Genomic DNA, 16,262 nt, shown 5'->3' with positions numbered 1-16,262 from the left:
GACAGTGCTGGATGAAATATAAAGTCCAAAGCTCCGGAGGGGGTCCAGGCTTAGCGAGGAGATTGCATTCTTCCATCTTTGTCGCCACCCCCTCACCCTACCTTCCCCCACTCCCTTTTCCAGGTTTCAGCCCCCATGATATTGACCTACCACAGGGAGTTGAGAGAGAAAATGGAGAGAAAGTGCAAAAGCAGCAGCTGTGTGGTGCTTAGATTCATATGTTTAACCCACACATTTGCTGTAACATTGCATATGTAGTCTGCTTTAATTCCTCAAGGGCAGTTCTGCTTAATGTTCCCTCTTTACGTCTCTTCTATTTCTTTTTTTCCCCTTGCCTTGATATTGATATCTGATGATCTTTATTCAACATTCAAGATGTTTATTGTCACTCCGGTTATACAATTGTGTCAAATGCTTTGGCTTGGAGGCTCAGTAAATACTATACAGACACAATCAGTGAATTTAAACCCTATAAACAATTAAAAGGTTGAAAGGCACAAAAAGGTTGCATATACAGTCATTTATATGTAATATTGCACAGAGATTAGATTGCACTGTGTGTGTGTCTGTGTGTTATTTATATAGTAGTCTCATGGCCTGAGGGAAAGACCTGTTCCTTAGTCTGTTGGTGCATGTTTTTAGGATTCCTATGCCTTATACCCGAGGGCAGCAGGGAGAACAGGCTGTGTGGATGTGTGCTTAATGACCTCAGGGATTTACTGTGGCACCACTGGATGTACAGCTCCTGGAAGCTGGGCAGCTCAGATCCAGTGATGCACTGGGCCGTGCGCACCCTCCCTGGTGCCTTGCGATCCATGCTGGTGCAGCTGTACCAGATGGTGAAGCAGCCTGTCAGAATGCTCTCTATTGTACACCAGTAGAAATCCCTGAGGATTTGGGCCTTAAGCCAAATTTCTTTAGGTGCCTAATGCTGTACATACACTGTTGGGCCTGTTTATGGTTGTTCCATAGGCCACAAACTTCATCTTCAAATAGGTGTCCTTCCTTTCCAAGTGGGAGATGGTGGTGTATAAATTGCAGGAGGCTAAAGGTGGGGGGTCATAGGGCCAATGGGGAATTTAACCACCCTATCAAAACACTTGTTGGTTACGTTGAGACTGGACTTTCTGTTGTTTGGGAATGAGGATGATGGTGGTGGATTTAAAACAGGTCTCTCTCACTCTCACTCTGTCTTGTTCCCTTTTTTATTGCTTTTGATGGTAATAAGAGAAACCTATGTGTAATGATTTGACAGTGCAGCTTCTTCAAGTATCATAGGAATCCTGGACTGGGAGAATAGATGAAATCATAAAGTTTAAATGTATCTGTGCTTAGTCACAATGGTTCCTTGTAGAATGTAGTACAGCAATATTATATTGCATACCACTGTAAGCGTTGAATAATTGATAGAAAAATGAAAAAAGGAAAGAAAAGAATGGAAGGAAAGAAAGGAAGAAAAAGAGCTACAAAGAGGTTTTTTTTGTACCCCAAACATTCTCATGTTACAGCCTCCAGGACCTTCACTCAGCTTCAAATCCAATTTCCCAGAAAGTCTTAAGCTTTATGGGCCAAATGATCCAACTGAGGTATTACTGTACAAGAAGACAAGGAGAGGATGAAATGAAACATTATCACAAGGTTACAACACTGCTGGGCCCTCCACCAGGCAGGCGGCTCTGATGTTGGGCATCAATCTAAAACACTGCGCAGTCTTTACGATAAGATGAATTATGATTTTGATAATGGCCGGAGCGACTCTCGAGCTGTCTCTGGCTTGAAGGCCGGTTTTCGACTAGTGGTGGGTCACAGAAGGTCGCTGAGGTGATGAATGTATCACAACAGCAGCTATTATTTTCCATTTGCAGAGACCCTGGCCAAGGCAGGACCACGATTAAGATGCTTAAAAAAGAGAGAGCCACTGAAAACAAATGGTAGCAGGTTGTGTCAACCAAAGTGTAAAGTTGGATTTATTTTACTTTTATTTACATTATATTGCCAAAAAGATGTAGACGGCCCTGCTTGAATACATGTGTGTACTTAAGAGCTGCAACAATTAGTCAATTCATTGATTAGAAAAATGAATCATCAACTAATCACTTCAGTATTTTTCAAACCAGAATATTAAAACTTCCCTTGCCAGTTCTCAGATGTGAGACTTGGCTCCTCCTTATGGTTTTTGGATTGTTCGTCGGACAAGATGAGAAATTTGCAGACGTCACTTTGAAATATGGGAAACTGGGATGGACATTCCTCACATTTTTCTAATGTTTTAGAGATTTTCAATTATGACAATAATTGTAAGTTTCAGCCCTAATGTGCTTTTGGTGTGGGCTGTTTTTCATAGTTCCTGTTAAAGGATAAGTCTGGTTATATTCTACATTTTTTCCTCTTGTTAATGAATTCCATAAAAAAGACCAACATCAAATATGAATTGATCGTTCCAGCAAGAATTGTCTTTAACCAAAGCCTGATATGCAGTAGTGTATTTGTCAGTGCCACAGACCTCCATTGTTGTCCAAAAACTACTAAAAATCCATCAGCCTGATGTCCTTTTATTACTATAAATGTTGCTGCTGCTGTTTGTTTTGAGTAGATCCCACATACACCATCCTGCCACCCCAAAGGGTATTTAGTCCAAGCCTGAAAATAGCCCCCAACAAATGCATTAGTTATTCCAGTTTATAAAAATGAAAGTATATATTCATGTACTAGGTTTTTAAAAGTTGCAATACACGACTTTCAGACACTAGATGTCGCACTATAGCACCAACATCTCTGCCCAAAACAAGCGCGTGTGTCACTTAGTCAATAAAGTTGTGGGGAAAAAAGAAAGCTGACAGCTCAAGAAACTCAGATCAATCTGACAAACTAGGCAGTGTTGATCAAATATGGATTAAGATTCTATTTCTCACCTTAAATGTTTTTTAGAAATATATTGTAGTGGGTGAAACAGATGTGAGGACATCGAGGAACTCACGTGCTACCAAAACAAAGAACAGAGAACCTTGGATAACAACACACTGAAAGGTAGTGTGGCTTAATGCTCCTCTCCGGTCACCATTACTCCACTATGTCTTTACATAGCAATTAGTTATTTGCTGACATCCCGTGTGGCTCAATGTAATTTATTGCATCTTTAAGGTTTAACACCTTAAGTAGGAAACATTGAGCTTAAATTAAAGGATCTGAAAGTATTGAAAAGGACTAATACATTGTTGGTTTTGGTATGCTCATGCGAAAACACAAAATATCTCCAGCCTTATGGGGACATTTCCATGCTACAGCACACAATGATATTTTACATAATAGTGTGCTTCTGTTTAAACTGGACAATGGCCCTTTGCACACATAAAGCCAAATCCATGAAGAAATGTTTTTTTTCCCAGTTTGTTGTGGAAAAATGTGTCTGCACAGAGCCCTGACCTCAACCTCATCCAACACATCTGGACTGAACTGGAGCACTAACTGTGAGCCAGGCCTTATCATCCAACATCAGTGGCTCACCTCACTAATGCGCTTATGGCTGAATGGCAGCAAATCCCTGCAGCAGCTTCCAAAAGCGAAAAGTGATGGCCATTATAGCAGCACATTAAAGGATGGGTTCAAAATTATTTTATTCTTTTTTTTTTTTCTTTTTTTAGTCAGGTGCCCATATGAACAGCCTACAATGTGAATGAAAAAACCCACAGCCCTCATTTTGAGCAAATATTTATTAAATGTTATCTGAAGTTAACATGGGGCTTCAGCAGTCTGAGTTAGACAAACAAAGTAGATGTCTTTCACAGTTAGTGTTTTGTAGTCGTGATGGACAGTGTTTTCTTGTTAAACTGCAGTGGAACAATAGTAACTAATAGAATAATTTGACTAATTTGGACACCTTGAGCTTCATATATGCTTCAAATAAACTTCTAAATATGTTTTTGCACAGTAGGAGGTCTTAGGTCTTAATGTCCAGTATAAACAGGAGGAATGATTACAGTAAGAAAAGAAAAATGTGTCAGAGTTCACCTGAGTATTGTGAACCTATCCTTTAATGCCCATGGTTTTGGAATAAGATGTTCAACTATCAGTTGTCCGTGTCCTTTTGGCCATGTAGGAATTTCCCTCTACATATCTCAGCAGGAGGTCTGAGTTTGCCCAGAACTTATCTTTCAAAGACCTCTGCCTGTCACGCTCTGCAGAAACAGAGAAATCCTGCATTGTGGCACCTACATGCATGGATCCTCGCACACTAACACATACACACAAAGACAAAAGAGGAAAAGTCAGGTGAATTTACATATAATCACTCATGCTTGAGCAACACACTAAATTGCTTCTAAACCTTAAATCTTAATGCACAGGCACACTTACTGAAAGAGTCAAATCCGCATGGCTACGCCCACTTACTGACTCACTCAATAAGCAAAAAAACGTCATCACACACACACACACACACACACACACACACACAAAATCCTTAGGGGATGGCAGTGTGTGGCAGTAGAGGACATTTGGAGAGCCGTTGCCGCTGTTGCTGAAGTGTTGTGCTTCCTTCCACCCTGATAATTAGGCTGATGGGAGCGTCACACACACTTAAGGCCTAGATCTCCTCTGACAGACAGGGAGGAGAGAGGGAAGGGCATAGGGGAGAGAGGGGGAGGGAAGGGAAGGAGAGACATGTCTGGCTCCTTTCTGTTGCTCATATGTCATGCTCGGTTGTTGAGAGATGGGTCTACCTGTGAGTGTGTGCCAAGCTGCCACCTGCCAGCTTGTTTTTGTGTGTGTGTGTATGATTGCATATTTATATAATTGTGATAATCAAATGTCCCCATGAGCAGCTATTTAAAATGTAAGACTTTGCATTTGGTTTCAAGTTAAACTGACTCTTACTTAAAAGCAGCCTTTATCATAGGAACTTTGGCCCATTTCTAGGCTTTTTCATTGTTTGTTGGTCTGCTTCTCTTTTTCCCAGGGGCAACTGGCCAAACACATATGGCTAGACATCACACTGTGATATTTATAGCATGGCTAAAATGGAGTTTGATGTAAAAAAAGATCTAAACCATCACTTGTCACTGCCAGGTCTTTGTTATTCCCTTAGAATTCATATCATGAACTTCCAAAGAGAAAATAGGTAATTATAGCCCACTAATTTCTCTAGTGACAGTAGCCCCAAAGGACAAATATGTAATTCAGCCATAAGAGATATATTGTATTGAGGAAGAGCTGTGGTAGCTTCTTAGATAGGCAGCTGGGGAAGTATGTAGTAAACGACCAACCTAAATAGATGACGCAGGTTGAGGTAAAATAGGTAAACCAGAAAGACAAACTGTGACACTTTTATAACAAAATATCCAAAAATGGACTTCACACCACAAATTAATAGTTTGTTAAAACATTTTTAGTCAGTAATGGTGGATTTCCATTTGAAGGTTCAAATTTTGACCCAGTTTGAATGATCAGTGTAAATTAGAATCAGATTAGGGTTAAGTAAGTAACGGCTCCACAGTAAGACTTTTATGGCTGAAAAGCTTTGTTGTACTGACCTCTATAGGTTGAAAGTGTCTGCACTAGTGTCCATAACAATTGTTTGTTGTCCTTTTGTGTGTGTGTGTGTGTGTGTGTGTGTGTGTGTGTGTGTGTGTGTGTGTGTGTGTGTGTGTGGGTGTGGGTGTGGGTGTGTGTGTACAGTACTATGAAATAGTTTTAGGAACTTTAGATTCTTATCTATAATGCAATACCATCAGGGAGGAATCTGATCGTCTCCAAATTTATTCTGCAGCATGACAATGACCCCAAACCTACAGTCAATCATAAAATAACGTTAGCAACACGAAGATAAAGGAGTTCTAGACATTTGAACAAACAGCCATTGCTGTTGAGGGCGAAAGCTAATATTATGACCTGTAGCAAAAGTTACTGCAAGCCTACATAGGATAGCTAGTTAGCCTTAACAGACAGGCAGCTCAAAACATATTATACTTAAGAAATAAGTTTATGAGCACATGCATGGAAGAGATTAAACATGTGCAAGAGCAAGATTCTAAATTCTAATGTATAAATGTTATTGTCTGCAGACACATCAGAATACAACAGGAATATGAGACACATTTTAATACACTGTGTAAATAGATGTCCTTTGAGTTACTTCTCTGTGGTATGCCGGCGGGCGGGGGGGGAGGGGTCTGCATGCAGTCACACTGACTCATCTCCTATTTGTTGAAATCCAGAGCACGGAGTGAACCCTGTCCATTTCCCATCAGCGTTGGCACTTTGCTGAGACATGAACAAAACTTCACACTAATGTTTGTCATTATATGCTTATAATGACCTTTCATTGTCTATATTAATACCCTAAACCGTAAACCTAACATTGATCCTTACCTGTACAAGCCTAACACTAACTCCTCCCCTAATCCGAAATTAAAATGCCCTCAATGTGGGTTTACCACATTTAAGAAAAGCACACATGAAAAGGATTTATGAAAGGTCTATGTATGTGAATCAAAGAAGTTACTTTTTAAAATGTACTTTGTTCTCTAAGTCTAATGAGTTTGTCTAAAGAGTAATGTCTAGACCTACTCTATTCGCCCTGAGGTCACTTCTGTTGTAATTTGGCACTGTGTAAATAAAGTGAATCAGGCTTTTCCTTGTTCCTTGCATGAAAACACAACTAATGATCACAAAGCCTTAACGTCAATTAATTCCTGTTGATAAAAAAATGAGACACTGCACTCTCCATCTCTCTTCATGAACAAACACACACGCAGTTGTGTTTCTGTCACCTTACATGTCACAGGACATTACATTGACTTACATTCATTTCCTGAAGACTTATCCTAGCCCTGACCATAAACCTAACCCCTGCCCTAATCTTGACCTAGGCCAAACCTTACATTAACTTAAAACCAAGTCTTCACCCTAAAATGAATGATTCATGTTAAGGAGACTTGCCTTTTGTCCCGATAAGGGAGGGTAGTCCCTGCAACATGACTGTGTAAACACATTTATGTTACCACAACAGGAGGAATACCTGCACCAAATATACACATACATTCACACATTTGTCTTTATGTGCTTGTGCGGTCACTCGTTGACATAATGCATTTCCTAGCCCCTTACCCTAACCTTAAGCATCACAACTAAATGCCTAAACCCAACCATTACCCTAAACTGAACCTAAACCTAAACCCTAACCTTAACCTTAAAACTAGTCTAGTCTAAGTCTAGTCTTTGCCCTCAAATTGCTTTTGAAGTTGTGAAGACCGGTCAAAATGCCCTCACAACACAGAAATTCCCTCACAGTGCTGGTTCTCAAATAAATCGGTTCTCTCAAAAATAGAAAAACACACTCACAAACACACACACACACCTTACTTAGCACCTGCTGAGTCAGAAATGGACTCCAAAATAAGTGTTAGGACTGTTCGATACACTACTTAGCCGAGTGATTAGACTAGAGCCATATGCCCTGGTTGCCTCCCAGGGTGCACTGCTTCAAGCTTCAGAACATAGTATAATTAGTCATCTGACCCCCCCCCCCCCCCCCCCCCCCCCCCCCCCATACACACACACACACACACACCACCACCACCACCACTGCCACTGCCACCGGTAGATTACAGGTTTCATATCATTACCTCCTGATGAAAGACTGTTCAGCTAGCCGTCATTGTCAGGTTGTTGTTTTTTCTTTTCCCTGACTCTCTTTCTCTTGTTTTTTCCTCCTCCCAAAACCCCCACTCATCCAACCTCCCGTGCTCTAATCATAAAAGGAGTCCAAAAATCAAAGGATTAATTCAGCGTCATTGGTTTAAAGCAATTAGCTGCTGTTCTGGCTAATCCCTGGAGCTATGTCTCAAATCCACAAATTGGCCACTGGAGATGTGAGGCTCTGCCCACACTACATTGTTTTGCCTGCTAAATGGAGTTGAAACAGGACTTCTTTACTTTGAAAAAAAAAGTAGTTTTCCAAACTCTTTGATGAAAAAAAGGAATTGTACAACTTTGAATGATTAAGAGGTTTATCTTTGAATTTCAATGTCTTCCCCCAGTAGTTTTTTTTAGCAGCACAGATACTTAATCCGCTGCATTCATTTGGGATAATTAAAATAAGAACTCGTATTTATTCAGTTTAAGCCAGCCAATTTGCAAAAGTTATTGGCTATTACAGTTTTGGCTGCAGGTTTTTATAGCTGTTCCTTGTGAGAAATCATGCTATACATTTTAATAAGCTCCTCATCTGCCTGATTTGCCACACTGTGATTAATTTTGTCACAGCTCATAGAAAAGTTGAATCATTTAGGCTGGTATTTAACATTTTAATGAATGCTTTATACTCTGTGGAAGCTTCATGAAGATTTATTGTGTCATCACTTTGTATGACATCTATGTATAAACTACTAGCTGCTGTGTCAGTGGGATTACATAGTCGGATAAACTTCTCCATCAATTCCATGCCGTGGTGACAGCATGTGAACACCAGGGGGAGCTATGAGATTACATATGACAGAAGACATGAACACATGCATTGTAGTGATACTTGTCCAAGCTCTGATCTGTTTTTAGAAATCAACCCTCTACTTATTAGATTTCAACAACCTCTGAGTTGTTATTTGTATTTTTTAAACTGTTGTCAGACTCAAAATCACTTCTGATTTCATTGAATCACTGAAATACTGGTCACAAATGGCACATTCAGAGCAGAAGTCCCAAGAAGTCCCTTTCTGGCTTCTGATCCCTTGATAATGAAGCATTGTCTTCTTGCAGTGTGTACTTCTTGTCACAGGATTAGACATGAGTTGCGAGAAGTTCAACCAAAGAGTTTTTTCAGTTGAAGAATTTTAAAAGGACCAAATATTTCACAAGACAAACAACAACAATTATAGATACATGGAAAATTTAACATCATTTTGTGCTACAGAAATCCCTTTTTTCTTCTTATCTTGTGAATGCTTGAGAAGACTCCTTGGGGGTTTCCAAATTCCAGGTTGGGAACCACTGGTAAAAGGGACACCACAGGAAATACAACCTATTGGGCAAAAATTGAAAGCAAACTTTATTAATGTAGTACATTTCGCAAGGGAAAAAGATTAATAGAAAGATGCTTATCTGTTCATAGCAAACACTCAAGAAGTCACATCAATTATTAATTTACAATGGAACAAAGGCAACAGACAATAAATAAATAAACGTTTTAATGCTACTTGTAAAATAAATGACAATCTGAGCACAGCTGAGGTCGGGGAGGTTATTCCAACCACAAGTTTCTTAAAAACTAAAGTTATTTCACCAGGTTATGAAGATCTGAGAGGTCATCATTTACTGCTACATACTGACAAATACATTATATTGATTTGTTTATCTGGGCAGAGTGGCTTTTAAGAGTCTGGGAGAGCATATAAAAATGGTGAGCCTTCTTGGAAAAAGACAATATTTTTGATTTATAGGGTAAAAACTTGACTTCACACTTATCAAAATGACCCTGTCTGCCCAGGACACCAATCATTATGATTATAAAGTTGTACAAAACATTCTTCTGTTGAAAACTTTGAAAACTGGTGTTAAAATTAATTACAGATCAATAAACTCTGCACTACAGCAAGGGACAAGGAGATAAGGAGTAAAGAAATAATGTAATTGAGTTATTGTATCTCTAGGTCTAAAGAAAGACATGGCTCAGGTTGGGGCCATTGGCTCTACTGGCCAATGGGAACATTATATCAACTTTCTAGTTCATGACTTATATTACAGCAGCCTGAACCTGAGTAGTAACAATGTACCAACAAGTAATTAAGGTATAAAGATAAAATCCCAGTATCATTACCAGCTTACAGCCATAAATCCTTAAATTCTACCCCTGATTGCTGTTGTTCCTCAGGACAGTCACAATAAGTGGAACAGTAGTGAGGACTTTATTTCCTAGATCAACGGTAAGCTAATCATAAAGAGGACAAAAGTCCAAACTGGCATGGCCTGTGAACCTGGAAGGATAGTGTAAAATAAAAAAGAAGAGTAGAGAGAAGTACGCTACAGGAGCAGCTCAAACTGTACTCTTCTCACTCCCTCTGTGGTGACAACCCATCAGTTTGTGTCACTATTTTTAGTCCCCTTCATCTTCATTCCTCCTCTGACCTTTTCACAGCTTTAAAGGGAGTGATCTGAGAGGCTATGTCAGGAATGCTGCGAAACGCCAGTGGGATTGTGTTGTGAATGAGACACAAAAGGAGCATGTTGTTAAAGTGTCATCATTGGTGCTTTCTACTCATGCAGACAGTTAAAGGTGTGATCACATTGAGAACCACCATTCAATGACTGATTACATGTGCCAGATGACTGTTTTCTCCCAGCCAGTAGTGCTTTACGTAATTATGAGTTTGTACCAACAACGTCTAACATGGAATAGTTGATGTGCACAATTTTAACACTCCAAACTGTCACCCTAGTTTTAGTACATGTGTATAAGCAGTTCATAGGAATTTCATTATATTTTGTGAAGCCAAATTATGTATACAGCCAAAAGCATATAAACAGATATACATAAAAGTACATAAAACATAACAGCATATAAGGATCACAAATTGTAGTATAAACGTCACTACAAATATGAAGATTAGCATTCATAAATTCACTTTAGAGGCACAAATGTATATAAAACATCATTGAAAACAGCAGATTTGCCTCTCAATAGCTACATTTTACAATGGAAAACCAATATTTTGCACTATTAGAACCAATAATACTAAATATTGCTACTCAAAAGCAACGGACCTCTTTATATCTAAGAGGAACATCTCAGAAGACATACAATAATATCCAGTCTCACTTTTAATAAGCATGACATTTGTACATGCCATTTTAACCCATCCCTATCACAACAGTCTCTAACATAAACACGTCTTACTCGTTTTAATCATCTGTTCCAGTTCCACAACACTTGAGTCTAAAACACAGCCATTATCTCAAAGGGCGGACGACCAAACCGGCTCCAAGACTGCAAAGACTTCTCATTCCAAAAGTTGCACCTACAACTTCACATGTTCCATCAACAAACTAATAATCTTAATTTGGTATTCAACCAAATATGACCTGCTTTATATGTTAAGTATTTGGACAGTGACACTTTATCCATTACTTTGTCTTTCTGTACTCCAACATTAGATTTGAAATGAAACCATGACGACAGGGTTAAAGTGCTCTTAGCTTTAAGGGTGTTCATATATTGGGTGAACAGTGTAGGGCTTGTAACCCTTTTCATAAGCAGTACCACCTTTTTTAGGACAACGCAGCAAGACAACAATCGTACATGTACAGTCAAAGCAACCAAAAAGTAAAGTTGTCAGCAGTACAGACCTGACAGAGTATCAGCAGAGAAAATGCCAAATGTCTGCTGATGTCTGTGTTTCATAGACTTTAGTTAGTGACTTTAAATCATTTGTCAACAAAATTGATTTAAGCTTATTTTAATTTGTCCTATAGATTTTGGTCTGCTAAAACGGTGGATTGTATATAAAGAAAGCAACATTTCCCACAGCGTCAGTCCAATGTGGATGTAAACACCCTTAAATTAAAGCACATTAACATCATAGTAATTGTTTCATTTTGTGTGCAAAGCCAACAAAGTGATTTTTTTAGAGATGTTTGTCCATGCCAAAAGCTGCCAGAAAGGCATACTTTATAGCATATTACAACACTGAATATTCATTTCACGTCATTCATTTTTTCTTCACAATATATGAACATAACATTAAAAGTGATATTTAACTTCACTTGGGAGTTCATGAGAGCTCAGGGGACCAGTAGTTGTTCAGCTTCCACAAATGATGACAACTTTTTATTTCATCATTCATTCATTATCAGAGCTAATGGTGCTCCAATCTTGAGCTTGTAATTTTATTTAATGGATTTTTTTTTGCATATTTTACTAGAATGTGAAACTTGACTCAAAAGCACTTGGGGAAAAATGTTCAGTGAATGTGATGTTATCATGTTTTATCATATTATAGACTTTAATCCACTCACTGAGCTTTTGCTTTTCTTAGATCTGGAGTTAACATCCCTCAGACTGGTATTGCTAGCTCACTCTTTTATGTAATTCTGTGTGCTTAATACACATTTGAATATCAGTTCAATAAAGTCAATGTGCTTATACAGTATAAGCAGTGCTCTGTGTGAGCTCTTACAGGTTCTTCCAGTTGCTTTTTTCATTCAGTTTTATTCAGTTTTTTATTTTATTTATGACCAGATCAAGTCACCTTCCCCATCATGTGACCTGCAAGTCCAAAGAGACAGAAGCTACAAACAGCAACAATAAAACAAGCAAAGTAAGAATATGTGTGGTATGCAGCCTGGTGAAGACATTATCTAGGGTGGAGCTGGGGTTGTTGGGGCGGGGGTGAGGTCAGATTTTTGTGGATCTGCATGCACATATGGTGTGCATATGTGTGGTTGTATGTACATTACCGCTTAATCAACTTGATGTTATCATCTGTTGTAGCATTGTATGAATGATGCTGTCAAAGGATGTGACACCTGTGCTGGTTTGTACTGTCATTTTTATCAGGTTGACCAATCTGAGCTGAGCAGCCTGCCTGAGGACACGTGCAGGGAGTGAGCGGTGAGCTGGGTGCTGGAGAAGCTGAGTGGTTTTGCAGAGGAGACGCTCAGGGTTTCACCTCAAGCTCTTCATGAAGGTGTTGGAGGGTCTGGAGCTGTGGGAGCTCTGTCTGCCTGAGCTGTGTGTGGCCATCCAGGTATCTCTCCACATATCACAAAGAAGATCGAGCCACTGAAAACTGTGTAACACATTTTTTAATTCTCATAAGGGCTTTGCAGCAAATATTATAATACTGTCTTCCTCACAACTGCCTCCAAGTAAATACATAAATACAATTAGAAGAAAAGTACATTTTGGTCTATGTAGGAAATAATGATGTCACCCCGAAGCTCGCATCTTTGTTTGAGAGATTTAAAAAAAAAAAAACAAACAGTGCAGATCCGAAATTTAAGGTCTGAAAACATAAAATCTGAGCACCTGTAGGTTGAGGCAATACACTATCAAACCTTTTGTGGGACAGAAAAAAGACATAATGCCCCCTTGTTGACTGGTGATATATACTTTTTAAAATAACATTTATTTATAGTTTCACTGTTTCTGTGAAGCCAGGAACACACAAGCTAATTAAAATTCCAATGTGACAACGGCTGGTCATTTTTTTTAGGTCATGTCAGCACTGGTCTGCCAAAAATAGGCTCTCGTAATTTGCAAGACTTAAAGTTTAAAATCTTCGAATAAGCTGAAACAGTCAATGAAACAGGTTTAGTTTTGTGACTAGAATCCTCTTTACATGGATTTTAAAATGTTTAAACTTAGTTTGTTCCTAAGTATTTTCACAGGGTTTCGGTAGGAATATAAGAATATCAGTTGTGGTGCCTCATCTGTTAAACTCCTCTGATCTTCCCCCAAACTTAAGTCAAAGAGTAAAATGGGGGCTACTCCCACCAAACCCTCAATTAGAGACAAAACTTGCTCAAGTCTTAACAGACTCTAAACCTCAAATACACACCCCTACCGGTCCGAAATGAGGGGCAATACATCCTCTCCAGACCCCAGAGCCGATAGCTAGAGGTATAATGATAGGAAACCGGCTGCTAAATGACACCCAAGGACAGTAAAGATTACTTTCTGATTTAGAGGGTCAGTGAGGAGGGTCAGGCGCCGGCTGGTTTTTCTCTGTGTCCCCTCTCAGAACAGCCTGTGGCAGCGTCTCATTCTGAGACTTAGTACTGAATAGAACAGACCACCCTCTTGTTTTGGTTTCCATTTCATGCTCAGCAGGAAGGGTCAGCTGGGTTTGGGGATTTTTGGGATGAAACAAAGCCAACCTACTTCTACCTGCTTCTGTTTCTATTTAAATGATCCCACCATCCCTCCCTTGTCTTCTCTGCCAGATTACCACGGATCATCCAGATGCTCAGGGAGATGTATGATGCCTGGCTGTGTTCGAGGAGAACTCAGACACCGAAGCACCACCATGCCCCTCATACACCAGGTGAACCAACCTCAGGAAGGCTTGAAGGAAAGCTATAGTCTGGAACAAATAGATAAAGAGAACTCACTGGGGTCACACTGGGGCTATGAATTTAATGTGAGCTCGAGGCTGAGATTGCCTAAAATAGCCTTAAAAGTAATGGGGGGAAAATGATAAGTAGGGGAAGTTACTTTGCATTGCAGCCTGCTCAGAATTCACATGAATGGGAAAGTAGATGTTAGCACCACATAGCAAGCAGAAGAGAAAATGTAAACTTCAAACAAAGCCATTCATCAACAATAAGTAATGATTTGAAAAAAAATGTAACAAGTGAAGGTTGGAAGACATAATAGTTATTGCATCATAATTAATTGTCCAAAAAAGTAAAGAATTTGATTAAAGATCCAAGACTTTTTATCCTAATGAGCACATGTTCATACAGCGATAACAGCACAGAGATAAAGACACACATAATATGCTTGAAGCAGGAAGTACCTCTCACTACTTCCTTTTATCAAGGAATCTACAATCAGGGGTTACAAAGAGCTGCCAATTGTCTTCCTGCCTGTCAGCCTTGTTTTTGTCACGAATTTCCCGTAACGTTCCTCCTCAGTGCAAATTTCCTTCCATTTGTGTTTCTGTAGGTAGAGCTCTTCTACTTTTTCAGACATTGTAGCTTTTTTCATTACTACCCACATGGTTTTTTATTTGTCTAAAGCAAGCTTTATAGTTTGAAATTTGTTGTAAAAACCACTACTTCCTGTTTGCGAGGAAATGTTTCCGGGAACGGCCTACTTGACTCTGTCTGACCAGCAAATGTGCAGTAAAAGCTTTTCAGAAGTGGCTAGGTAGAATCACTATCACACGTAGTATCATCTGTCTGTACAAAGAAGCAATATAGACATATACTGTTACTATTTCAAATACATCCTTTTTCTGTTAAAGCTATAAATATGCACACAGATGATCAAAACAATGGATACACTACTTAATATACAGGCATTCTTCCAAACACTCATGCTGACCTTTAACCCCACCTCGCCTTCTGATGGGGTTGTAAATAAAAGAGGCTGACCTATGACTTTCTGCCTGCTAGATAAGAATAATAATGAACTCTGGATCACTTTTTATTGCCTTCATCAGCTTTTCTGGGGAATTGAAAGTGATTGTGTCTGAATCTCAACTTGTTACCATGAGTATTTGAACCTAATTGAACTGCACTGTTAAACAGAAAAATGTCAGACTTGATACACACAAGATTGTATGTGATAAAGAAGCCAAGTTTCTGCAAAAATGTGTTATTTTAACTCCCTCTGACTGTAAACAACAGTGATAACTTCTAGTCCTCCTTATCCACTCATGATAAGATGTACTGTATTTGTTTCCATATGAGATGGGACAGGGCAATTTCACTCAGTCTGAATGTGGCTGTGTGGTTATGTGATGGTGGTGGGGGGAACACAGTGTGAAAAGGGACTTTTTTGTTGCCGGGATGAGGAGGGGTCGGATTTGAAACAGGGGCAGCAGTGAGCAGGCAGCAGCGAGCTAGCACATTTCAGGAATGCCACACACCCTCAAAGCTTAACTCAAGCCACCCACCCCCACACCTCTCACTTTAGCCCTGGACAGGGGGATGTAAGGGGGGTGTAGGGCAGCAGAGGAAAACATAAGGGAAACAGGCATTCTTTCATTACAACTCTTCATTCAGGTTTTAAAGTTCATGTCTCAGGTCTTCAGTCTTCAGTCTCGACCAAATAAAGTGAAAGATAGGAACTATAAGTGATATGTGATATATGTCGCTGCAAATCAGTGGATTTAAACTGGCCTAATTATACACATGCACTAAGTAAAATTTAAAAAAATAGGACCTGAAGATGAACAGGAATTTTATGTGAGCTGGTGTGAATAGAAGCACTGGAAAAATTAAAGTTTCTGTTCCAGTAGACTTACTGAATTTCCAATGAATGTGTCTGAGTCATGTCTGGAGTTTTAACAGGGTTATGATTATAAGTTACTGGCCAAAAAAATGTCTGTGCCTATTCTCATATATAATATTCATTTAATTTCATCTGTATAACTTATCCATTGCACCCATTGCACCTCATCCCTTGCACCATCTGTAAATATTGCCTTGTCAGCATCTTCTTTTTACTATTTGTATTGCATGTTTATGCAACCATATATCACATATGCTCTCACCTATAAATATTGTCTCATCAGCACCTTATTCTACTATTTGCACTTTCTGGT

At 39.2% G+C, this 16,262-nt stretch overlaps 1 long non-coding RNA gene across 1 annotated transcript; it reads left to right on the top strand.

Annotated features, from left to right (window-relative positions):
* Positions 1 to 2,894: 2,894 nt before the first annotated feature.
* Positions 2,895 to 14,588, top strand: LOC133978964 (uncharacterized). The gene is made up of 3 exons (XR_009925047.1): positions 2,895 to 3,027; positions 12,545 to 12,734; positions 13,933 to 14,588. It is a non-coding gene; the product is annotated as an uncharacterized LOC133978964 (long non-coding RNA).
* Positions 14,589 to 16,262: the final 1,674 nt, after the last annotated feature.

Source organism: Scomber scombrus, chromosome 4 (genome assembly GCF_963691925.1).
Source record: "Scomber scombrus chromosome 4, fScoSco1.1, whole genome shotgun sequence".
In the NCBI taxonomy this organism is placed as follows: domain Eukaryota; kingdom Metazoa; phylum Chordata; class Actinopteri; order Scombriformes; family Scombridae; genus Scomber; species Scomber scombrus.
Note: the sequence above shows the minus strand (reverse complement) of the source record. Positions and strands in the feature narration are given on the sequence as shown.